Genomic DNA, 26,445 nt, shown 5'->3' with positions numbered 1-26,445 from the left:
GCCCTTAGGTCTGGTATGGATTATAAAGGGGAATCCCGCTACGCCGAAAAAACGGCGTGGGGTCCCCCTAAAATCCATACCAGACCCCGATCCGAGCACGCAGCCTGGCCGGTCAGGAAAGGGGGTGGGGACGAGCGAGCGCCCCCCCCCCTCCTGAACCGTACCAGGCCGCATGCCCTCAACATGGGGGGTGGGTGCTTTGGGGGAGGGGGGCGCCCTGCGCCCCCCCCCCCCAAAGCACCTTGTCCCCATGTTGATGAGGACAAGGGCCTCTTCCCGACAACCCTGGCCGTTGGTTGTCGGGGTCTGCGGGCGGGGGCTTATCGGAATCTGGGAGCCCCCTTTAATAAGGGGGCCCCCAGATCCCGGCCCCCCACCCTATGTAAATGAGTATGGGGTACATGGTACCCCTACCCATTTACCTAGGAAAAAAGTGTAAGTAATAAAACACACTACACAGGTTTTTAAAATATTTTATTAAACAGCTCCGGGGGGGGATCTTCCTCCGGCTTCGGGGGTCTTCTTCCGGCTTCGGGGGTCCCTCCGCTTCATCTTCTCCCGGCGTCCGGTTGGTTCTTCTCCGCTCTCCGGCCTCTTCTCCCGGTGTCGCAGGTCTTCGGCCGGCCCCTCCGCTCTCTTCATGTAGCTCTATTGCGAGCGGAGGTCCGGACTTCTGGGCTTCTTGGCTTCTTGGCTTCTTGGCTTCTCTTCTCTTCTCTTCCCCCAGATGTTGACACGACGCTCTCTCCGGCTGGACTGGTCTCTGAGGGCTGCGTTGTGACTTATATAGGCGGAGACCCCGCCCCCATATGATGTCACAGTCCCTGGGCATGCTGGGACTGTGACGTTTTAGGGGGCGTGGTCGACCACGCCCCCTAAAACGTCACAGTCCCAGCATGCCCAAGGACTGTGACATCATATGGGGGCGGGGTCTCCGCCTATATAAGTCACAACGCAGCCCTCAGAGACCAGTCCAGCCGGAGAGAGCGTCGTGTCAACATCTGGGGGAAGAGAAGAGAAGAGAAGCCAAGAAGCCAAGAAGCCAAGAAGCCCAGAAGTCCGGACCTCCGCTCGCAATAGAGCTACATGAAGAGAGCGGAGGGGCCGGCCGAAGACCTGCGACACCGGGAGAAGAGGCCGGAGAGCGGAGAAGAACCAACCGGACGCCGGGAGAAGATGAAGCGGAGGGACCCCCGAAGCCGGAAGAAGACCCCCGAAGCCGGAGGAAGATCCCCCCCCGGAGCTGTTTAATAAAATATTTTAAAAACCTGTGTAGTGTGTTTTATTACTTACACTTTTTTCCTAGGTAAATGGGTAGGGGTACCATGTACCCCATACTCATTTACATAGGGTGGGGGGCCGGGATCTGGGGGCCCCCTTATTAAAGGGGGCTCCCAGATTCCGATAAGCCCCCGCCCGCAGACCCCGACAACCAACGGCCAGGGTTGTCGGGAAGAGGCCCTTGTCCTCATCAACATGGGGACAAGGTGCTTTGGGGGGGGGGGGCGCAGGGCGCCCCCCTCCCCCAAAGCACCCACCCCCCATGTTGAGGGCATGCGGCCTGGTACGGTTCAGGAGGGGGGGGGCGCTCGCTCGTCCCCACCCCCTTTCCTGACCGGCCAGGCTGCGTGCTCGGATCGGGGTCTGGTATGGATTTTAGGGGGACCCCACGCCGTTTTTTCGGCGTAGCGGGGTTCCCCTTTATAATCCATACCAGACCTAAGGGCCTGGTATGCCCCGCGCTCGCCGCAATAGGAAGATTTGTTTTTCCTATTGCAGCGAGCGCGAGATGCAATACCATCCCCTCGTGTCGTATTTGGTCCGTCGGACCAGCCTACACACGAGCGGGCTTTCCGTCGGACCAGCACACACACGAGCGGACTTTCCGCCCGAAACTGAGTCCGACGGAAAGATTTCAAACATGTTTAAAATCTAGGTCCGGCGGGCTTTTGGGAAGAAGTCCGCCGGAAAAGTCCGCCGCCGCCCACACACGGGCGGATTGTCCGGCACACTCTGGTCCGCCGGACCAAGTATGCCGGAAAGTCCGACCGTGTGTACGCGGCATTAGTCTGACCTTGGAAAAGACTCAGTGGCTGCCAAATACACCCGAATCACCTGAACCACATCCAGGGCATGCAAGGCAAATTCCCTAGGATGTTTTGGCCTGGGGCACAGGGAAGGCAAGACAAAGTCTTCATTCAAATGGAAATCAGAGACTACCTTATGAAGGAACGAAGGACAAGGGCGAAGAACCACCCTATCAAAGTGGACCACCAGGTAAGGCGTACGTCAAGATAACGCCGCCAGTTCCGACACCCTGCGAGCAGTGGTGATAGCCACCAAAAAGTCCACCTTCTGAGACAGAGTAAGCAGGGGAATCTCCCGAATATTTTTTAAAGGAAGGCTTTTGGAGAACTGAAAGCACCAAGTTCAAATCCCACGGTGGTAGAGAACGCACTGGTGGAGCCAGATGTTGAACCCCTTGAACAAAAGCACCAGGGAGTGTGAAGCCAGGGGACGTTGAAAGAAGACTACCAAAGCCAACACCTGGCCCTTGATGGTACTCAAAGCCAATTTCTGCTCGACACCTCGTTGAAGAAAGTTCAAAACCTGAGTCACCGAAAAGGAACGAGGGTGAACTCCAATCGACTCACACCATGAAATGTACACTTTCCACATCCGGTGGTAGATCTTCCTAGAGGTAGACTCCCTAGCTTTTAGCATTGTCGGGACCACTGACGCAGGCAAACGTCTAGCCTTCAGCTTTCAACAGCCAGACTGTCAAAGCCAGTGACTGTAAAGCAGGATGGAATATCAGCCCTTGGGACAGTAGATCATCTCTGAGAGACAGCCGCCAAGGGGCGTTGGCGACCAGGCGCACCAGGTCGGCGTACCAAGACCAACAAGGCCAGTTCTGGGCCACTAGGATGACCGGAACTTCTTCAGCCTCGATCCTGCGCAAAAAGCCGCGGCAGAAGCTTGAGAGGAGGAAAGGCGTAGATCAGATGATACTGGCCCCACGGGGCTACCAGAGCGTCTGTGGCATCCGCCAGAGGATCCTGTGACCTGGCCACAAACCTGGGTACCTTCTTGTTAAGCCGGGACGCCTACAGATCTACCTTGGGAGTGCTCCATGGGAGACATATCTGATGAAACACGTCCTGGTGAAGGGACCATTTGTTGTGGTTCAACACCTGCCGACTGAGGTAATCCGCCTGCCAGTTTTCCACTCCTGGAATGTGGACGGCGGAGATGGCCACAATGGAGCGTTCTGCCCATCAGAGGATGCCAGGTACTTCTAGGGCCGCCAACACATGCTTTGTTCCTCCCTGGTGATTGACATTCAGTCCGACTGAATCCGTACTGGGAGCCCCTGAAGTCAATCTGTCCAATGATCCAAACATAGTTCGAAATTCCAAGATGTTGATTGGTAGTCTGGATTCTTCCAGCGTCCCTTAGCGGAGCTCAGGCCCAGGACACCTCCCCACCCGGACAGGCTGGCATCGGTGGTGACAACTGTCCAATACAAGAGGAGAAAGGATTTGCCCTGCTGAAGAGCCAGAGAGCGAAGTCACCAGACCAAGAACTCCCTGGTGTCCTGGCTCAGCCGAATCGGATTGTCCAGAGACCCTAGACATTTGTCCCATTTCACCAGGTTCTCCTTTTGCAGGGGTCTCGTATGGAACTGTGCAAACTGAACTGCCTCGAAGGTAGAGACCATCTGGCCCAGTACCAGCATGCAAGTCTGCAGGGAGGCCCACCTGCTGGACAGCAGTAGATGAATCGCAGTGTGCAACTTCTGGAGTTTGTCCAGGGGAAGGAACACTCTGGCCAAAGCGGAATCCAGAGTCAGGCCCACATAATCCAATTTTCTGGCTGAAATTGGAGCAGATTTCTGGTATTTTAGAAGCCAACTGAACTCTGTCAGAGTCCGAACAGCGATCTCCACGTCGCCCATTAGGGTAGCAGAGGACTCCGCTCACAGAAGGAGGTCGTCCAGGTAGCCCAGAACCACAAATCCCCTGCTTTTTTTTTCCACTTTTGTCCCCTCTCTTAGCTAGTTTCCTGCGTCTATCAGCACCTATTTCTCTCCTATATATTTTTTTTCTTTTCTCTTAGCTAGTTTCCTGCAGTCTATTAGCACCTATTTCTCTCCTATTTTTTTTGCACATACTCTGGGAATATGCCAGAATCATTCCTCGTGATGTTCTAACACTTTGCTTTTAAAATCATTTGTTCTTAACATCAATTTCATTGTGTGTATACATATATACATGTTTTCTATTATTTTGTGTATGTTGGTGTACAACTATACACTATACAATGATTTTGACTGATGTTTCGAGTTTGCTCAAAGTTCAATTGGTGCATCAGATTTTCTCTGGCAGTGGATTTGGACCCAACTCTTTACATCAGATTTGAGTGCAAGCATCGTGTATTCTAGCCGGGTTTTCTTTGTAACACCAGCTAAGTACTAATTTTAATTGGTTAGTGTTGTAATATGTTCACCGATTTATGTGGGACATTATATTATTATATGTATGTACACATACAGTCAATATTAACCAGGCCAGAATTCAGTTGACAATGGTCGATTTGTCCAAGCCAACTCAATTTTAATATAACAGCTGAAGACCCTTTGATGTGTTAATCTTATGAAAGTCTACCTAGGGGTGTGAGGTATGGGCTGTTAACCTAATTGAACATTTCAAAGGGTACATTGTTTAAAGGACCATAGAAGAAGTATTTATTCATGGTAATTAGACTTGAGGGGGTAATCAAGGAGTGTTTTGGGTTGGCCTAGCGGAGGCTCCCTCCTGGGGGGCTAATATATCAGGGGGACTTGTTGATATTAATATGCAAGAATACAGATAAGGAATGTAGGTATTCCAAGGGCTCAAAAGGGTGTTCAGGTGGCATCTGTTAATCTAATTTAATTACACATATCTAAGGGGACATGTTGATGTTGATATGCGGGAGTGCAAATTGGGGCGGTTTATGACTGCAGCTGTTCATGGCTGGGGGTTGTTGTCTGTCTGAAAGACTAAAGTATATCAAAGGCCTGAATGGAGACGGCCAATCAAATTGCTCAGCCATTCAATGTCTAGTGACTATAACATGGTGTTCAGTCTATAGTCAGTATCGTCTGTCTGTGTATGACTAAGAAGGCGCAAATCTAGGAACATGGGACTCTGAATTATGTACTCTGTCGGATTTTTTTGTCATCTGTGGACTTTGTTCTGTGTTGGAAGTCAATAAAGTGCATCTCTCTGGAAGAATTGGGTTGCTGCGGAAGAGTGCTTACTAATTAATTATCATACCCACGATACTACTATACTACTATATCATATCACTACAGTTAGTTCACCTGTAACCTAATGATGACACATTATAGTAGTATATAGGTGATTGTGGTAACTAGTTCCAATAAGTAATGACTAAGCGCTAACATTTGCGCGAAACGCATCTACCTTTTTGTCCCTTGCTCCATCTGTCAACCACTTGTCATATGAAGCTTCTGGAACCATTTTCTTACGCAATCCCCCGCTGACGTAGAAACGCCAGAACCGGGGCCAACACTTTTGTGAAGACCTGAGGAGCGGAGGCAAAGCCAAAGGGTAACACCACAAACTGAAAGTGCTCCTCTCCCACAGCAAAACTGAGGAATTGCTGATGTTGGGCACATATTGGAATGTGCAGGTAAGCAAGAAAGTCCCCCTGATAAAGGGATGCCACCACAGTGCGAATGGACTAAATTTTGAACTTCCGAACCCGCACAAAGCGGTTCAGGGCCTTCTTTCCTTGGAACCGTGAACAGATTTGAATAAAACCCCTCAAAACTTTCCGATACTGGAACTGGGACTATCACCCCCTGAAGCAACAGGTCTTGCACAGCGCCACGGAGGGCTTGCAAGCAGTCCAGGAAGGGATGCACATTGGAAGGTAAAAATCTTTGCGGGGGACAAGACCGAAACTCTATGTTGTTACTGGACAGAATCACTTTGTGGACCCACTTGTCGTTTATCAAAGAGGTCCACAGGCCCGGAAACCAGCAAAGATGTCCCCCCACCCCAGACACGGGTGAGAGCGCACCTTCATACCGAAGGGGCCTTGTCAGCGGGTCTAGAGAAACCTGCTCTCGGCTTGCAAGACCAGGGTCACTTGAGCTTGAAGAACTTTGAACCCTTGTCATTGGACCCCGAGGGACAAAAAAACTGTGTGTGCCGAGAAGGAAGGGCCACGTCTGCGACGAGGCTCCTTCCCCTTTTAGACTGGGGAAGAAAGGTACTCTTCCCACCTTTGACACTCTTAATGATGTCATCCAGGGTAGCCCCAAATAGACAATCGCCTTGAAAGGGTAAATCAGCAAGAGTTTGCTTAGAAGTCTGGTCCGCAGACCAACACTTAAGCCACAATACACGCATAAGCACCACTGTTGAAACAGACAGCTTAGAAATCAAGAGAGCTGTGTCCAAGGAGGCATCGCAGACAAACTGTAGCCCCTGAACCAACTGATCCGCCAATTCAGCAAAGGCAGGAGGAATCTGTTCACCCTCCAGATCACGGCCCAACAGCTTTGCCCACTCCGTTAGCGTTTGCGACAGCAGGGCAATGGCTAAGACTAACCCAAGCACCGAACCTGCAATAGTGAACATGTGGGCCAGAGACTCTGCTTTCCTGTCAGCCGGATTTTTAAAAGCTGGAGATTCCTCTACCGGAATCATGGTTGCTTTGTTCAACCTAGAGACAGGGGGATCCACCACTGGTGGAGTCGTCCACTTCTTAAGGGGGCCTCAAAGGGGTACCTCACAGCAAAGTGTTTTGGGACCACAAAGGGATGTTTTGGACGTTCACAATCTTTATAGACAAATTTGTCAAAATAGGAGGGACAAGGAAACAATTTCACCGTGCGAGGCAGCTTGTGCCAAAGGGGACCGACACCTCTGCCATAGCTCCATCCTCCATTTTTAATCACTTAAGGACTGTACCTATTTTCCAGAGTTGGTGTTTAAGTTAAAATTATTTTTTTTTGCTAGAAAATTACTTAGAACACCCAAACATTATATATATATATATTGTTAGACACCCTATAAAATAAAATGTCCGTCGTTGCAATACTTTATGTCACACCGTATTTGTGCAGCGGTCTTAAAAGCGCAATTTTTTTGGAAAAAGTACACTTTTTTAAATCTAAAAATAAGACAGTAAAGCTAGCTCAACATGTCACACTTCAAAATTGCTCCCGCTTGTGGAATGGCGACAAACTTTGACCCTTAAAAATCTCCATAGGCGACGTTTAAAAATGTATACAGGTTACCAGTTTTGAGTTATAGAGGAGGTCTAGTGCTAGAATTATTGCCCTCGATCACAGCGATACCTCAACGTGTGGTTTGAACACTGTTTTCACATGCAGGCACGACTTGCTTATGCATTCGCTTCTGCACGTGAGCTTGGCGGGACGGGCCGCTTTACAGTTTTTAGTATTTTTTTCTCGTTTATTTTACTTTTTATTTTGACACTGTCCTTTTTAAAAAAAAAAAATAGGCCACTTTCATTCTTATTACAAGGAATGTAAACATCCCTTGTAATAGAAAAAAAGCATGACAGGACCTCTTAAATCTGATATATGGGGTTAAAAAGACCTCCGATCCAATATTTACACTAAAATGCATTAAAAATAAATAAAAAAAGCTTACATGCCATTTTTTCTTGCAAAAAAAAAAAAAAAAAAAAAAAAGCTCCCCTTTACGACTACTGGGTGGAAGTTTGACGTCGCCTCCACCATACAATGGTGTGGAGCCGAGCAGGGGCCATCTTTCCCTCACTCAGCATCCAGCCTGTGAGGGGAGAGGATCCGATCCTCTCCACCGATACCGACGACTCCAGTAAGCGGCGGAGACCACCGGAGCGCGGCGAGAGGGGGGCCCTCTCTGGCCCCCGATAAAAGTGATCCCACAGCGAATCCGCTGCTGAGACCACTTTTATCTAAAAGAGGACCATTGGAGAGGATACCGGGGTTATGGCAGCTAGCTGCTGCCATAACAACGATATTCCACTTCAAACAGCCGACGTACAACTATGGCGGGCGGTCCTTAAGCAGTTAAAGTTTCCCACACAGATGCAATTAATGCGTCTACCAGCGCATTCTCATGCGCAGCCACAGGTGTGGAGTAATCATCCTCACTATCTGAGAAGTCAGGGAGCGTTGCTGCAAACCCCGCAGGGTGGGCAACGTCAGCGGCAGCCGAGTCAAGTCAGTATCTGACAAGATAGGTAAAACAGGGGCGCTTTTTGCTAGTCCGCCTCCCAAAAGCCACTTCCACCCGGGAAACAAAGGACACAAGGACCGCCGTCAGTGCGTCAAAGGATGGCTGGCACCCCGAGGAACCTGCAGCCTTTGAGAGGGGGTCAGGCGGGGAAACCTGCTCCTGAGACTCCATAGGGGATGAAGGGGGACCCACCATACCAAGTGCGATCACTGCTATCGGACACCCCCCGTGCCGGTAGCACCACCGGAACACCCCACAGCAGAGAGAGGAAGGGACCCCACCGGAGTAGCACCTGCTGCCTCAGGTACAGCATTGCTCACATGTGACGTGCGAGGAAGAACAACAACCCAGGAGTCAGCAGTGGGGTAAAAGGAGGAGCTCTCACAGCTAAAACTCTGTCCAGGGCTTCACAGTAATGGCCGCCGCTCCATAAACACACCAGACCACCATATCATGGCTGCTGGCTATAGGAGAGCATGCAGAAACCAAGAAAATGTTGCCAGCTATGGCAAAATGGCCCCCGGTCACGCTCACGAGGCTCCCAAGGACCCAGAAGAGATCCCTGGAGCCCAACCAAAGGCTACATGGGGAGAGTGGATCCGGGCAACCGACCCAATGAGGCATCCAACGCCCCCGCCATCCGGTAAGCATAGCCTTCGGCTGTACGCCTGCCCCCCACACCAGTACCATGCATGACACCAGCCCCTAACACCAACCACCGCACTGCACTCCCAGACATGGAGGGGGGGGGGGACAGAGGGGGCCGCAGGGTGGGAGGGAAGGTCACCCAGGGGACCACCAAACTCAGGGAGAGGGGGTCTGAGGGAAAGAGGGGAAATGAAATTGAAGAGTGGGAGGAATCCAATCACCAAATATATTGTGCAGATGTAGAAAGAGTCACTCGTCACCACGTGGTAATGTAGTCTGCTTACCAGTAGGTGTTAAGGATTAGGCATAGATGATAAAATAGCATCCAGCAGATCAAACCACAACATCCATGGAATTTCATTCACATATAAACATCTCCCAATGGTCACTTGAGAATTAGGCATTCAGGCATGTAGTCATCATATATCCGAGAAAAGAAGATGAAGGACCCATAGTGAAGCCCGTAATGATAGATAAAAAACTTTTATTGTAGTAACTTACAGTTGAAGTTTAAAACAGCATGCATCAAGGATAAGAACAAACAGCTACAGCAATCAGCGTATGGATGTCAGCCTGCCTGACATGTTTCATCATAACAGATGTCTTCAGAGGCAGATGCATATTTTTATGCATGTGACTTTTTGTTTGTTAACTACGAACTTTGCTGGCCGCTTGCTTTTTTCAGTTCAGCGCAAATTTTTACTTGTTTTTTGCCATTATTGAGGGAAAGAGGGGAACCCGCAGATCCGACTGACCCAGGGATGGCCCTGCGTCCACCCCAAACTCATCCAAGGGGAGAGGGGGAACATGTACTCACCATACCAGGAACGGGCAGGCGCCGCTCCAGACAGAACCTGCTCACCATCGAAATGGGGGCTGTCAGCCAGGAGGAACGCTGTGACTCAGGCCGCGACCTTGTAAGGTGTTTAATTCACCGGCCAGCCCCCGTCCAGTGGGGCTATTTTGCGGCCAACCTAGTGTGGAGCTGTGGTCTGGCCGAAACCTGGGGGACCACTGGATCTAGAAATCCAGCCCGTCGCCCAGTCCAGCAGTTGATTGTAGACCTCCCCCCAGGAAAAAAGATTTGTTTGAAAAGAAAAAATTGCCAGGACCAGAGATCTCAGCAGGGAACTAGGTCCTTACTCCTGACTAGGCAGAAAAAAAACTGAAGGCCTATAGCATAGAAGGGGTGTATACCACACCTAGGACTGCCCATAGGCATATCCAAGTCTTTTTTCTGCCTAGTGTCCATTTACTGTAGGGGGCAGTATAACCCTATGGTTCTAAATAAGGAAGCACTGTGTCTGTCAGTGAACGAAAGAGAAAGATAACTTTTGTGTTTACAGAAAACACTTCTGGTCAATGTAGTATGTCATTAAAAGAGATCCAAATGACACAGAAAAAAACGTTGGCATTACAGCACATAATGTTATTCATATTATAATAAATAATCACATTGAATGGAAAATCAACTTAAAATAGCATGACTCTTCATTTTCAATATATATTTTTTTTAAGATAAAGTTTATTTATTAAAAAAAAAAAAAAAAGGAAAAATAGTAGGCAGTGGTTACAGTCACAACATCCATAGAGATTGATGTAGCTGGTACGTAAATAAACAGTAATCCATTTTTTTTTAAATAAAGGAGTTAAGACAATGGTACATATTCAGTGTTGCATTTTCTTATTAAAACTGAGAATGTCATTTACTCTATTCAAGGAAGGATACAGATATTTAAATCACCATGTGCAGCGACTGGTAAATGAGGAGAGTGTAAAGATTCCCATCTCAGGGGTCATCCTTTACCTAGAATTATCCCTATCTGCCTATCAAGCAAGAGGGCTGGGGGGAGGTCACTACCAGGGAACAAGGAGAGATTCAGCAAGAGCTTCGATTGTAGGTGGCCTATGGTGTACAATCATGTAAGTGATTAGTACTCAACATAGTGTATGTGTGGTGGTCCTTTGGTTCCAATCCCTACTCCAGGGGCAGCTGCTCCTCTCGAAGCCAGGTCGCCCAGACCTTATCAAATTTTGGGGGGCAATTGCGTCCCAGATAGGTCAGCTTGTACAATGGAAAGGCCGCATTTGTTTTCTCCTCACTTCTGGCACTGACCATGTCCTTTGGCCCTCAGATTCACCGTGTATCATCTACAGTGCTGTACAGGAAGCCAGGTCTCAGCTCGCCTGATCAGCCAGCCTGACTGTGGAAATTCCCTGACGTGATTTACAAGACAACCCTTGGTCACAGTGACGGTATTCCACGTCTAGCCATCTGTTGCACTTTAGAGAGCGGTGTCTCTCCCATTCCATTTTGTGCACACTGCATTTACAGAGCCCGCTTTTGAGGACTGACACAAAAAGCACACTTGCTGACATTAACCCTTTATAATCTGGAGTTACGGCGGTATCGTTTACACTACCATTCGGAGTACTTCAATTCTGACAATGATCTGTTTTCAATCAGATTGATTTTATCTTTTTATTGCCAGCTGTTGTTTTTTAATTTTATATGTGCATCCAATAAATGATCCTGACTGTTCACTCTACTTATAACAAACCCTTTATTGCTGGTCCCATCGAGCGCTGCATTTTTGTCCATTTTTTTGCCTACTTCCCTCCAGGAGCTAGCAGTTGCACTGGGTTCTAGCTGTTTTCTGATATATCATCATCACATGACAATGGCTTTTAATGTGTCTCAGTTTTAGCACTTAAGGACCTACTGTGTTTTTTTTTTTTGGCTCCCAATGTATCGACTATGCCAAGTAATAATGGTATTGGGTCACAGGGCACTTTTAGTTTACTTACAGAATTAATGACATTGACAACTCCCTTCCAGAAAGTTTGTATATGCTGACAGGACAAAACCTCCTCCGAAGTGCATTTATAACAGAGCAAGCTTCTATTGGGATATATTGTAGCTAGTCGCTGTGGAGAAAAAATATGCCCTATGCAAAAACTTAATTTGAGTGAATCTGTCTCTGGCGGAGATCACCAGAGAGAGGTATTGCTGAAAGCCCTCTTCCCAGTTATCATCAGCCAGTGTGGGCACATCTGCCTGCCACACTGAGAACAGCTGCGAAACTGTAGAGGTGTCCAGTTCCGCCAGGACAGAGTATAGTGGACAGGGGTTTAGCTTCATCCATCGCTCTCAGTAACCGTTCGACACCAGTGATCTCCAGCACAAGGGTTAGAGGGAACTGTGACCGAAAAGCATAGTGGAGCTGCAAATATCTAAAGAACATGTGGTTAGGTAGCCATCGTTGCTGTTTTAAGTCAAATGTGAGTAAGCCATCGGGGACACTATGTCCTCCAGTGTCTTCATTTCAAAGAGGGCCCACAGCGCAGGATCCGGAATAGACTGGAAATGCAGCAACCATGGATTCCCCCACAGCGGAGTGTGGGGGGACCAGCCACTGGGCTTCTGGACCTTGACCTGAACAATTTTGCAAATCATTAGGGTGGTCTGCATCGAGGGAGTGATATTTGGGTTGGACCTAGGCCCACGGTGTATTCGATTTCGCAATTCAGAGTAGGACCTACGCAACGCCACCTCCAATGTGGATGCGGGGTTGGCCGGCTCCTTCGACAACCAACATCTGGACAGCAGCCCAATAGTATTTGAGAAAGCAGGATAGGGTAGGGGTAGGGCAAGGCCTCCCAAGGTGATAGGCAGTTGCAGAGTGGACTTGGCTATTTTAGGGATGCTACGATTCCAAATAAATGAAGTAATCAAGCTGTCAAGTTTTTTAAAGAACGCGTTCAGAATATGTACTGTATATATGGTATATACAGTGGGGACTGAAAGTATTCAGAACCCCTTAAATTTTTCACTCTTTGTTATATTGCAGCCATTTGCTAAAATCATTTAAAGCGGAGTTCCACACAAAAATGGAACTTCCGCTTTTCGGAACCCTCCCCCCCTCCGGTGTCACATTTGGCACCTTTCAGGGGGGAGGGGGGTGCAGATACCTGTCTAAGACAGGTATTTGCACCCACTTCCGGCATAGACTCCCATGGGAGTCTATGCCTCTTCCTGTCCCTTCGCGCTGTCTCCTGGGAAACACACAGCTCCCAGGAGAGAGCGGGGACCACTTACGATGCACAGCGCGACTCGCGCATGCGCAGTAGGGAACCGGGAAGTGAAGCCGCAACGCTTCACTTCCTGATTCCCTCACCTAGGATGGCGGCGGCAGCTGCCGAGAACCGAGCGGGTTCTCGGCATCGCCTGCCGACATTGCTGGACCCTGGGACAGGTAAGTGGCCATGTATTAAAAGTCAGCAGCTGCAGTATTTGTAGCTGCTGGCTTTTAATATTTTTTTTTTGGCGGTGTGGGTGGACCACTGCTTTAAGTTCATTTTTTTTCCTCATTAATGTACACACAGCACCCCATATTGACAGAAAAACACAGAATTGTTGGCATTTTTGCAGATTTATTAAAAAAGAAAAACTGAAATATCACATGGTCCAAAGTATTCAGACCCTTTTCTGTGACACTCATATATTTAACTCAGGTGCTGTCCATTTCTACTGATCATCCTTGAGATGGTTCTACACCTTCATTTGAGTCCAGCTGTGTTTGATTATACTGATTGGACTTGATTAGGAAAGCCACACACCTGTCTATATAAGACCTTACAGCTCACAGTGCATGTCAGAGCAAATGAGAATCATGAGGTCAAAGGAACTGCCTGAAGAGCTCAAAGACAGAATTGTGGCAGGGCACAGATCTGGCCAAGGTTACAAAAAAATTTCTGCTGCACGTAAGGGTCCTAAGAGCACAGTGGCCTCCATAATCCTTAAATGGAAGACGTTTGGGACGACCAGAACCCTTCCTAGAGCTGGCCGTCCGGCCAAACTGAGCTATCGGGGGAGAAGAGCCTTGGTGAGAGAGGTAAAGAACAACCTAAAGATCACTGTGGCTGAGCTCCAGAGATGCAGTCGGGAGATGGGAGAAAGTTGTAGAAAGTCAACCATCACTGCAGCCCTCCACCAGTTGGGGCTTTATGGCAGAGTGGCCCAACGGAAGCCTCTCCTCAGTGCAAGACACATGAAAGCCGGCATGGAGTTTGCTAAAAACACCTGAAGGACTCCAAGATGGTGAGAAATAAGATTCTCTGGTCTGATGAGACCAAGATAGAACTTTCTGGCCTTAATTCTAAGCGGTATGTGTTGAGAAAACCAGGCACTGCTCATCACCTGTCCAATACAGTCCCAAGAGTGAAGCATGGTGGTGGCAGCATCATGCTGTGGGGGTGTTTTTGAGCTGCAGGGATAGGACGACTGGTTGCAATCGAGGGAAAGATGAATGTGGCCAAGTACAGGGATATCCTGGATGAAAACCTTCTCCAGAGTGCTCAGGACCTCAGACGGGGCCGAAAGTTTACCTTTCAACAAGACAATGACCCTAAGCACACAGGTAAAATAACGAAGGAGTGGCTTCACAACAACTCCGTGACTGTTCTTGAATGGCCCAGCCAGAGCCCTGACTTAAACTCAATTGAGCATCTCTGGAGAGACCTAAAAATGGCTGTCCACCAATGTTTACCATCCAACCTGACAGAACTGGAGAGGATCTGCAAGGAGGAATGGCAGAGGATCCCCAAATCCAGGTGTGAAAAACTTGTTGCATCTTTCCGATAAAGACTCATGGCTGTATTAGATCAAAAGGGTGCTTCTACTAAATACTGAGCAAGGGGTCTGAATACTTAGGACCATGTAATATTTCAGTTTTTCTTTTTTAATAAATCTGCAAAAATGTCAACAATTCTTTGTTTTTCTGTCAATATGGGGTGCTGTGTGTACATTAATGAGGAAAAAAAATGAACTTGAATGATTTTAGCAATTGGCTGCAATATAACAAAGAGTGAAAAATTTAAGGGGGTCTGAATACTTTCCGTCCCCACTGTATAATATTGTCTGTCTAAAGATATACAAAAATGTAGGCAGCATAGACATTTTAACGAGGTTGACCCGTCCGACTGGGGTAAGGGGCGGTGTTTTCCAAGCAGCGCATCTCTGAGTTAGGAGGGACATCACCGGGGTCAGGTTGAGAGGGATGAACTGTGCTAGGTCCCTATGAATCACTACTCCTAAATACCTAAATTGTGAAACCTGTTATAGAGGGGTATCAGCTGGCATTGAAGCCTCAGAGGAGTGCAACGCGAAGATAACAGATTTTCCCCAGTTAATGCATATGCCGGAGTATCTACCAAAGGTGTTGATAAGTGATAGGGCAGCCCCTAGTGAATTTCAGGTCATCCTAAGGTACAGCAGGGTATCATCCGTGTAGAGGGTTATTTTCTCTTGGACAGAACCGGTATACCACTGACTAAGGGGGAGGAGCGTATGAGAATCGCCGTCGGCTCTATGGCCAACGCGAAGCGTGCAGGGGACAGCGGGAAGCCCTGTCTGGTACCTCCGTGTAGGCGGAAGGGTAGGGATAGAATCGACCCAGTGCGAACCCTAGCCTTGGGGGACTTGTAGAGAGCCTGCACCCAGGATAAAAAATTAGGGCCAAAGCCAAAACGATGCAGGACCTCCCATAGGTAATTTCATTCCACCGAATCTCGAATGTTTTCTCCACGTCCAGGGAGGCAACTGCATCGAATTGGGTGAGGGACTCCTTGAATGCAGTCTGCGGAGGTTTATATCTGTCCCCCTACTGGGCATGAATCCGGTTTGGTCTTCATGTATCAGGGTAAGAATAACCTCATTAAGTCTTCTAGCTAGAACTTTAGTAAGAATCTTAGCATCTGCATTAAGCAGAGAGATGGGGCTATAGGAGGTGCAGAGTTCAGGGTCTTTACCCAGTTTGGGGATGACGACAACAATTGCTTCCCCCATAGATGCTGGGAGAGTGTCTTTCAGAGTTTTGACTATCATCTCGTGCAGTCTGGGTGACAACTGTTCGCCCCCCTCCTGTCATATTTCCCCCCCACCCCCTCCAGTCGCATTGCCCCCTGTCATGCTGTCCCCCTCCTCATCACACTGCCCCCCCCCCCCCCCCGGTCACACTACCCAGGTACCCTTCTTAGAAGAAGTGATGGCTTAATTCATTTTCTTTTTAAGACTGACTTTCTTTTATTTTCATCTGGTGATCTGGCCAGTAAGTCTGTTATTTTTCAACAGAACAAGCTCACCTGCAGATGTAGGCATATGACATACCATCTCCCACTGACAGGGGTGCTTACAATGATCAGCTTTTATTTAAGTAAAACCTTTATCTCAAAAGGAACAAAACTGTTTGCTGTAACTGCCTATAAAGCGTGAGCTGGAGTTTGGCTTCAGTTTGTTAGTGTATTTAAATCTGCTAGCCCATCTAACACTGCCCCCCCCCCCCCCCGACTGAAGATACCCCCTGCGTGCCTTCGCCCAGAGCGGTGGCACAATACAGGAGGTGTGTTACTGTGTGTGGCGGGTGGATACTACTGGTGGGGGGGGGGCAGCAAAATGCACCTTCGCCTGTGTAGACAAAAATCCTTTCACTGGCCCTGTATCCAGGTTACTAATTTCCTGCTGCCCCTCCCCTGGCGCTGCCAGCTTCCCCCGTCCTCTTCCCCTCCTGGCGCTGCTGGCTTCCCCCGTCCTCTCTTCCTCCAGCTGCTGCGGGCAATGCTTTCAGGGTGGAGAGCGGGGGAAGGTGCTGGTAAATAGGTAATTTACCGGCCTCTTCCTTTTCTGAATGGACACAGTGAGTGATTGTTACCATGAATGATTGGGAAGCTCTGTACAGAGCTATTTCTGTCCATCCATTCTGTGCAGCTGAGGCTGCAAAGATAGAGATTAAGGGCTGTGTCCTCAATCTCTATTTCTCTGTCTCAAAGGTAAGCATCAGAGGTCTATGTAGACCCCTGATATTTCACCAAAGTCCCCAAACGGAGATCCTGAAAAACTGTAAAAAAATAGAATATAAAACTTTACAAAGATAAATATAATAACAAAAAATTAAAAACTACTTACATCGTCCGTGGCTCTACTGACCCCCTCTACTGCATTACTGACAAAGTCCACTGCTATATTGACAGTGCACTGCTCTACTGACTGACACTATTCACAGTCCTACTGACACCACTGGCAGAACTACCAGGGTTGCAAAGGTCGCACTTGTGACTGGCCCTGGCATTCTGCCACTGTGGGAGGGCGCCACGACAGCAGGAAAGGGGTCCGCTGCAGAACATGTGAAAGGGGTTCGCTGCGGGACCATAATAAAGGGCCCCATGACGGGAGTAAGGGGTCCTGAGATCAGTGGGAAGTGCTCCAGGCTCATGGGGAAAGGCTCAGGCTGGGGGGCCCTTCATGATTTCTTGCACCAGGGCCCTGAAGGTTCTAGTTATGCTTCTCGCCATTAATAAAAATAATCGTAACAAAAGCTGATTAAAGGAAATGTGCCCCGTCAAAGACACCTGGAAGGCGTCACTGCTCATTCTGCAAATGCTAGATGACTGGCTGTCATGCTTTGCCTTTAATACTTGAATTACTGATCCAGAACAAGTATAAAACTCCTGACTATATTCAGACTTTCCTGATTTGCTTACTTATTCCATGTCAATAACTCAAAAAACACTGAAGCCAGGTGGTCAGCATGTTAGCTGGGCAACTAGCATGTGCAGAAAAGGCCACCATGTTAAAAATGAAACTGTATCTGTAAAAATGCCAGAACTGGAAAAAGTAAAAAAAAAAAAAATTACATTGCAATAACATTAATATAACATTAATATTTTCATGTAACAAGGTGATAATATTCAGGAAGGAAATGTCCTATATCAGTTTTTTTTTATAAAGGAACAATTTATAATATGTGGCAGTTCCATATTACTGTTAATAAGAGCTACAGCTCACCAAAGAAGATTTTCAATAAGTCTCACTAAGTCACAGTAATAATGTCATCTTTGTGCCCTGCTTCAGACAGGGAAAGGAGACAGGGTCCTGTCTGCCTGTATACCGGCACTAACATACGCTCCAGCAAGCTCTTATTAAAACCATTTGGCAACAAGATTTAATAAAGTGATCCTCATAAAGCTGTCAGGAGGAGAGGGATCACATATACCTACAAATCCTCCACTGGGCCAATTGTGCACTGCTTGTCTGCTAGCATCTGTTCTGCTCCTGCAGGGGCGAACAGTTTCAGTTGAAGTGTAGCTGTTGCCCAAACTGAGGACATTCAAATAGTTACACACATTCTTAACAAGCAGTAAATGAGCTTTAAAAACAAGCAAACACTGACCTCAGTAGCTAAAAGCAATGTGAAACTATTGATTCTCAAATTCACAATAGAAGAACTAAAGCCTTGTATAAGCAGCACCAACTTGGCAGCCTTCTAATTTCTAATGTAAACAAAGAGCAGGTCCTCATGGAGCGAGGAGCAGGGTTAGCTGAGCTGATGAGTGCTTCTGCTGTGTATTTTGAGTATTGCCCTACAGCACCTGCAGCTACAGAGGTCAGTAAAGGCTTGTTTTAAAGATCATTTATAGCTTGTTAAAGCAGAGCTCCACCCATTAAAACTCATTTCCACCCTCTCACACCATTTCATTTTTTTTTTAAGGGCTTTTGACCTTTTTGTGTCTATAAAAAATATAAAATGCAGCGCTTAGAGAACACAAGCCCACCAGGATAAATCTTAGGAGTAAGTATTCAACTGGTGAATCATAAATGGTGAAAGGAGTAGTATGCAAATAAACTCTGAAAGTGGTGAGTGCATAAATGATGCCAAAAGGACTCACATATATATATATATATATATATATATATATATATATATATATATAAAAAACATAAACAAGTATTGAAAATACATGTGAAAATAAAATACAGGCTGAAAATAATGATGAGTCTGTGATGAGCAAGGAGCACATCTATCAGCTCCTCTATATGGTGCTGTATAGTCTATTAAAGAAAATATTGAAAGATATTTCTTCTGATGATGGTGAATGTGAGAAAGCAGACTTCTCCATGCAGCAATCAAAAGGTCTGCATATAGGACAACAGAGGGAATGGATACTCTTACCCCTACGGCGGTGGGTCAAACAAGCATCAGACAGTCCTTCGATTGATGCTCTGTATGTTTTTTACCTCTGATTTTTTTATCGAATAAATATTTTTTTTTTATCTTGGATTCACCTGCACTTTTTTTTCCTCAGGATTTGTGCTGCCGATTGGATGTCGGTTTGAGGGCTACAGACGCTTATCAGCTGGATGTCGGTTTGGAGATTAGGTACACCTGCCAGCTGGAGTCCCTGGAGTGAAACATCCACCATCCATCCTTTTTTGATGCGGGTACATACCATCGTACCACAAAGGTCCCGGTTAGAGAGCCTGTTGGGAACGACTCTCTGATGCTTGTTTGACCCACCGCCGTACGGCGCGTGTGTCCACGTTTTGGGGTAAGAGTATCCATTCCCTCTATTGTTCTATATGCACACCTTTTGATTGCTGCATGGAGAAGTCCTTTTGGCATCATTTATGCACTCACCACTTTCAGTGTTTATTTGCATACTACTCCTTTCACCATTTATGATTCACCAGTTGAATACTTACTCCTGAGATTTATCCTGGTGGGTTTGTGTTCACTAACTGCTGCATTTTATATTTTTTATGTTCATACACAATTTATCACGTTGTTGATGCTAGCTGCTGATTTGTATGTTTTTTCTTTTTTTGTGATTCACTAGTAGCACAACTTTCTTCTATATTTTTTGTGTCTAGGCTAGAATGATGATGCTCCCTCTGCTGCCTCCTGTATATATCTACGGCACGCCCCCAAGAGGAAGCTGCATGATTAATCGTTAAAAAAATCACGATCTCGATTCAATCCCCCCTCGCGATCCTAATCAGCCATTTCCGCAGTTCTATGTAAACAGTGCAGAGCCGAGCTGTCAAAAAAAAAAAAAAAAAAGCAGGCAAGTGTTTATCAACATTCCTCAGTGCTGAGAGATTGAGAAGGGATACAAAGTAACATTTAGTTCTTTTAGATCAAAGGGATGAACTTTGGTCCATAAATGAAATCAGTTTAACCACTTAAAGACTAAACCTTTTTCTGACACTTGTTGCTTACAAGGTAAAATCAGTATTTTTTGCTAGAAAATTACTTAGAACCCCCAAACATTATATATATATATATATATATATATATATATATATATATATATATATATATATATATATTTATTTTATTTTTTTAGCAGAGACCATAGAGAATAAAATGACAGTCGTTGCAATATTTTATGTCACACTATTTGCGCAGCGGTCTTTCAAATGCAATTTTTCGGGAAAAAATACACTTCAGTGAATTATAAAAAAAACCGAAATAGTAAAGTTAGCCCGATTTTTTTTTTATAATGTGAAAGATGATCTTTATCCTAAGCAAAAAAAAAATTGTGATTCTCATTTTATCCAGAATCGTGCAGCTCTAGTACACATGCACACTGCGTGAAACCAGGCATGCTCACATATGCCACAGGTATCAAGGTCCCAGATGTCAGCTTGCACATGCATGGGAAACCCCCACACATGCATAAATGTGTCACAGGTATCTGTCTGAGCCTGGCAGAGGCCTGCAGCACATTTGCACACAAGCGAGACAATCATAGATGGCCATGTGTGCGGGCAGAGATAGCAAAGGCTTTCATTCTATTTTCTTCTTTTTGAGTATTTTGACAATATTAGCAGAGAAATGCCAAATTTGGCATCACTAATTTTTAAGGGGGAGATGTAGGGCGTGAAAATGCAGGAGAAGAGATTTGTAAAGGGGCTGTAATGGCAGTGATCTCTAACAGTCTACTGTAACATTTCTTCAGTCCTTGACTGTCTCCTGTAACATGTATGCAATTTCCAACAACACATTCAGCATGTCTCCAGTCACCTATAGCATCTCTGTAGTTCCTGACCATTTTCTGTAGAATGACTGCAGTCTTTGACCATCTCCCATAACATGTTTGCAGTCTCTTTCAATCTCTTGTAGCGAGTCCCAAATATCTGTTTCAGTTTTCTGTAGCATTATATAGACTGTAGTGTATATTATGTGCAGCCCTTTGGCAAGGTCAGGGACCTTACTTGAGACCCCTTATATCAAATAATTTGACCACCATTGGTCTAGAGTGGAAGAGGTTCAGAGAGAAACAGAACAAACACCCTTACTTCCACACCATTACTGAATAGTAGGGGATTTATCAACATGAGGTCAGGAAGCTTACAGGATGGCGTCATACTTTTGGGGTCCTCCTGGCTCCAGAGATGCCCCAAACCTAACAATGAAAGGTCAAATTCCTACCCAATTGTCACCAGTTATCTTTACAGTTCAGCATCCCCTTGTACAAAGATGAGCTGACAAAGCACATAACCGAGTGCTCCAATATCCCTCTGTACCCCACAGAGTCCTCATTATAGCATTAAGATAATTTCAGAGGAGAGATACATTACAGAGATTAATCTTTGCCGTTAAAGAAAAACACTGACCGCTAATCCTGGATTCATCTTACATCTCATGTAATGCCTAATACGTTTTTCATCAGCGTTGGGTTTGTTGCGGTCAATTTCACTGTCAATGATGCAGCATTAATGGGGTGTTTAAATGCTGCTCTTAAGTTGCATGTTTAATGAAATTCAGGAAAACAGATACGCAGCAGTCATCTGTGTAATCCCAGATTCTGATGTAACAAAGGTTTGGCACGGTTTAAGACGTTGGGGTAATTTTCTGTGAATTTATAGCTAACTCGCATAATAACAGAAACAGTGCAGCAGTAAGATGGCTGACACCAGTAAAATGTGATTACACAAAAGAATAAATTTAAAAAATCATAAAAAGGGAGTAAAGAAAACACAATGTACGGTCTTTAAAGGGTTGCGTTATTCAGCAATGGTATTCAGTGTTTGGTAGATGTTAGAAAGTTAAATCAAATACCCTTCTAAAATTGGCCCATAGACGGTTCGAATCTCAGCCGGTTCAGCAGGACCCAGCCGAGATTTAAAACACGTATGGGCAGGCTGAGTTGATCGATCACCTTGGGTACAACCAGCCTGTCGAATTTTACATGTGATTATTGCCAGTGGCTGTTATAGCCGCCAGCACTAATTATGGTGTTCTCCCGGCGGGGTAAGTTGTCCTCACCGGGAGAAAACAATGGCACCATGGTTGCAGGAAAGAAAATCACTCTGTCTATGGCCGGCTTTAGGCAGCTGAACACAGTCAGGAACAATGGTGGGGAAATATTGTTGGGAGAGCACAGTCAATAAAATGTCAAGTTACCCTCTAGTGAAAAATACTAAACTAGAGAAAAGGTTTGTGGTCACACATCTATATGACTGTGGTGGAGATGTGTGGTGGAGAGTGTAAATTTTTGTTTATTAAAAATCTTACAAACATACAACACAATAAAAACATATTTACATATATACAAAAAAAATGAATATATATCTAAATAAAAACAACCAAGCTTACATCAGCAAAAAACAGAAAAGAAAATGCATTTTTTCCAAAAATAATAAATAGAACTATATACAAAAGAAACATAGTTTTATTATCCGTAAACTACTAAATTATGCAAAACACAACCCTACTTTAACCTACACACACCCTCGGACTAAGAAACGATTAAACATTTATCCCATGCATGCAGTCTTTTTTCAAAAACCTGATCTTATAAACATCTAGGGGACGTGAAAGGACAGAAAGAAAAGTCGCACACCCAGAGACTGACAGACAGCAGCTATGGGCACCTGACATTCCTCCACACCTTTGTTCAGACCCTCAGCCACCACATGTCCTTCTCAAGACCCTGAATCTTCCCAACCTCACCCAGAATGCTGTGAAACCTGACACCATGCATTCCATGTGAAGTAACGGACAACTAAGCTAACTAGAAAAAGGTTTCTCAAAATCAAAATTCCAGTGAGTTTGAAAGGCTCCGTATGACCACTCCGCATAACTCAAGCGGGAAAGGAATGGGATCACTGTGTTTTCCCAGCAGGAGAACACAATGGTTCCGTGGTTGCAGGAAAGAAAATCGCTCCTTCTATGGCCGGCTTTAGGCAGCTGAACACAGTCAGGAACAATGACGAGGAAATATCGTTGCGAGAGCACATTCATTCATAGTTATATGTCAAGTAACCCTCTAGTGAAAAATACAGAACCAGAGAAAAGGTTTGTGGTCAAGATGTGTGGTGGAGAGAGTAAGCTCCTGTGGTGCAAAGACTGATGTGAATGCTGTACAGCACTGCAGAATATGTAAGAGCTACCGTGCCTTGCAAAAGTATTCATCCCATTAGCTTTTTACCTAATTTGTTACATTAAGCCTTTAGTTTAATGTTTCTTTAATCTGAATTATATGTGATAGATCAGAACACGATAGTCTAAGTTGGTGAAGTAAAATTAGAAAAATATATACATGAAACTTTTGCAGAAATAAAAAAAAGATAATTGGCATGTTTGTATGTATCCCCCCCCCCCCCTTTGTTATGAAGCCCATAAAAAGCTTTGGTGCAACCAATTACCTTCAGAAGTCACATAATTAGTGAAATGATGTCCACCTGTGTGCAATCTAAGTGTCACATGATCTGTCATTACATATACACGCCTTTTTGAAAGGCCCCAGAGGCCACAACACCTAAGCAAGAGGCACCACTAACCAAACACTGCCATGAAGACCAAGGAACTCTCCAAACAAGGGACAATGTTGTTGAGAGGTCAGGGTTAGGTTATAAAAAAAAATCCAAATCTTTGATGATCCCCAGGAGCACCATCAAATCTATCATAACCAAATGGAAAGAACATGGCACAACAGCAAACCTGCCAAGAGACGGCCACACACCAAAACCGGGACCAGGCAAGGAGGGCATCAGAGAGGCAGCACAGAGACCTAAAGTAACACTGGAGGAGCTGCAGAGTTCCACAGCAGAGACTGAAGTATCTGCACATAGGACAACAATAAGCCGTACGCTCCATAGAGTTGGGCTTTATGGCAGAGTATAAGAAAATATTAACTTGCAATAAGACTAAAGAAAATTAATATAAGCGGCGCTACAGTGACACTTAGATTGTGATAAAGTGAATGTCCGTTTGCACAGCCCTATAACATAAATACTTTTAATAGTATCACAAAGATCACTCTGTGCCAATGGTGAAAGTGCTAAATGTATGCATAAAGTCCATAAACTGATGAGCAACGTAGATGATGTGCAGAATTCTTTAAATTATCCAACAAACCACACGTGCCAGTGATTCCTCTCCCATCAGATTCAAAACTCATCAGACAAATATGTCTCACACTCTCGTGTTTTGGCAAATAGGCATGATGAACCTTACAGGTAGGTTTAAACGAGTAATCCAAAATCCATACGTGTATATACAGGTTCAATCCACATGTAAGTAAAACTGCACTGATAGTGTAGTAACGTAAAAACAAATTTAATAACCACTGTGTACACTTCAATCATTACACTCACATAAATCTCTTTAAAACGGGCAATAGATCACAGCATCGTCACATCAAACTCTCCAGTGTGAATGCCCAATACCAATGCATTAAGGTCACGGCAGACCCGAGGTGTGCGGATGAACTCTCACCACCACTCGCTACACTTCGCTCCTCGGGTTTGGATCTCCGCTTCCTGCCTCGGCTCAGCACGTCCTACGTCACACGCTGACTCAGATGGTTGCCATACAGCCACGCCCCGACATGTTTCGTCACATCGACTTAATCATGGCAGAGTAGCCAGAAGAAAGCCATTACTTTCAGCAAAAAACAAAATGGCACATTTTGAGTTTGCGAAAAGGCATGTGGGAGGCTCCCAAAATGTATGGAGGAAGGTTCTCTGGTCTGATGAGACTAAAATTGAACTTTTTGGCCAAAGAAAACACTATGTCTGGCGCAAATCCAACACATCACATCACCCAAAGAACACCATCCCCACAGTGAAACATGGTGGTAGCAGCATCATGTTGTGGGGATGTTTTTCAGCAGTCAGGACTGGGAAACTGGTCAGAGTTGAAGGAAAGATGGATGGTGCTAAATAAAGGGATATTCTTGAGCAAAACCTGTACCATGATTGGAGGCTAGGACAGGACAATGACCCCAAACACACTGCTAAAACACCACTTCAGTGGTTTAAGGGGAAACATATAAACGTGTTGGAATGGCCTAGTCAAAGCCCAGACCTCAATCCAATAGAAAATCTGTGGTCAGACTTAAAAATTGCTGTTCAAGTTGGATGATTTGCGCTTGTGAAGGAGCGGGAGCAGTTTTGCAAGGAGGAATGGGCAAAAATCCCAGTGGTAAGATGTGGCAAGCTCATAGAGACTTATCCAAAGCGACTTGGAGCTGTGATAGCCGCAAAAGGTGGCTCTACAAAGTATTGACTTTAGGGGGGTGAATAGTTATGCACATTGGACGTTTTCTGTTATTTTGTCCTATTTGTTGTTTGCTTCACAATAAAAGAAAAAAAAAAAAAAAACATCTTCAAAGTTGTGGTCATGTTCTGGTAATTAAATTATGCAAATCCTCAAACAATTCATGTTAATTCCAGGTTGTGAGGCAACAAAACACGAAAAATGCAAAGGGGGTGAATACTTTTGCAAGGCACTGTATATAAATGTATAACAATGGTGTGTGACAGTGCTGGGGACATTAGTGTGGAAGCTCCTTTGTGGGTAGGGAATAACTGTAATGGTCTACAGTATGTATACGATAAAATGCTGTTGCATTTGTGTGTGATACCTACATTTATTAAATAAGTAGGCAGATTTTCTTCTTAAAGCTGATGTCCATGTTGCATGTCACTTTAAATAGTTCATTTGGACCAATCTGGTCAAAACAAACTATTTGCTTCACTAAGTGCTGCATTGTCTCTAAGCGCTGTATGTACTGCATGTAGCTTCAACTACACACAGTACACAGTGCTGGGTTCCGGCTGTGAAACAGAGACTTCCCGTCTCACACCCAGAAGACAACAGAGTCTGGCTGAGCGCTGCTCAGCCAGACACTGTTTTGTTCCGGGTGTGAGACAGGAAGTCTCCATCTCAAAGCCGGCACCCAGCACTGTGTACTGTATGTAGCTGAAGTTAGAGCACTATGTGAAGCAAATGCAGTAGTTTGTTTAGACCAGCTTGGTCCAAACAAACTATTTAAAATGACATGGAACATGGACATCAGCTTTAAGTAGCCCATACAGCTATTAAAGTGTATGTATCTCTATGTAAAACCCTTTTTTGTTTGTTTTGGATAGAGCGGGGAAGGGTTAGACACTGTGTCAAAAATGTTAACGCTGCCCGTGTCCTCACTGGGGAGAGCCACACGTCTATTTGTACTGGTTTAACAGTGTCTCCAAGAAAGAAAATGTAGGAAAATCCAAAACTAGTTCCTAGAACAAAAGGTAAGAAGAAATCATCCAATGGGGACACCTGTTCTGAGACTCCCTGTCTAAGTTTTCCCTATAGCTTCACTAAGTTTTGTCTAGCCTAGTGCTCAGTTTTTTTTGGGGGGGGTGGGTTTAGTTTCTCAAGCCTGTTCCTTCCTGTTTTTTTGAGAGGTATGC

The 26,445-nt window shown here is 45.6% G+C and overlaps 1 protein-coding gene across 5 annotated transcripts in view; it reads right to left on the bottom strand.

Annotated features, from left to right (window-relative positions):
* The window catches only part of RALGPS1 (Ral GEF with PH domain and SH3 binding motif 1), an 839,296-nt gene that overhangs the window by 627,351 nt on the left and 185,500 nt on the right, over window positions 1–26,445 (bottom strand). The gene's annotated exons all lie outside the window — the stretch shown is intronic.

The sequence above is a fragment of the Aquarana catesbeiana genome, linkage group LG09 (assembly GCF_042186555.1).
Source record: "Aquarana catesbeiana isolate 2022-GZ linkage group LG09, ASM4218655v1, whole genome shotgun sequence".
NCBI classification, from domain to species: Eukaryota; Metazoa; Chordata; class Amphibia; order Anura; family Ranidae; genus Aquarana; species Aquarana catesbeiana.
Note: the sequence above shows the minus strand (reverse complement) of the source record. Positions and strands in the feature narration are given on the sequence as shown.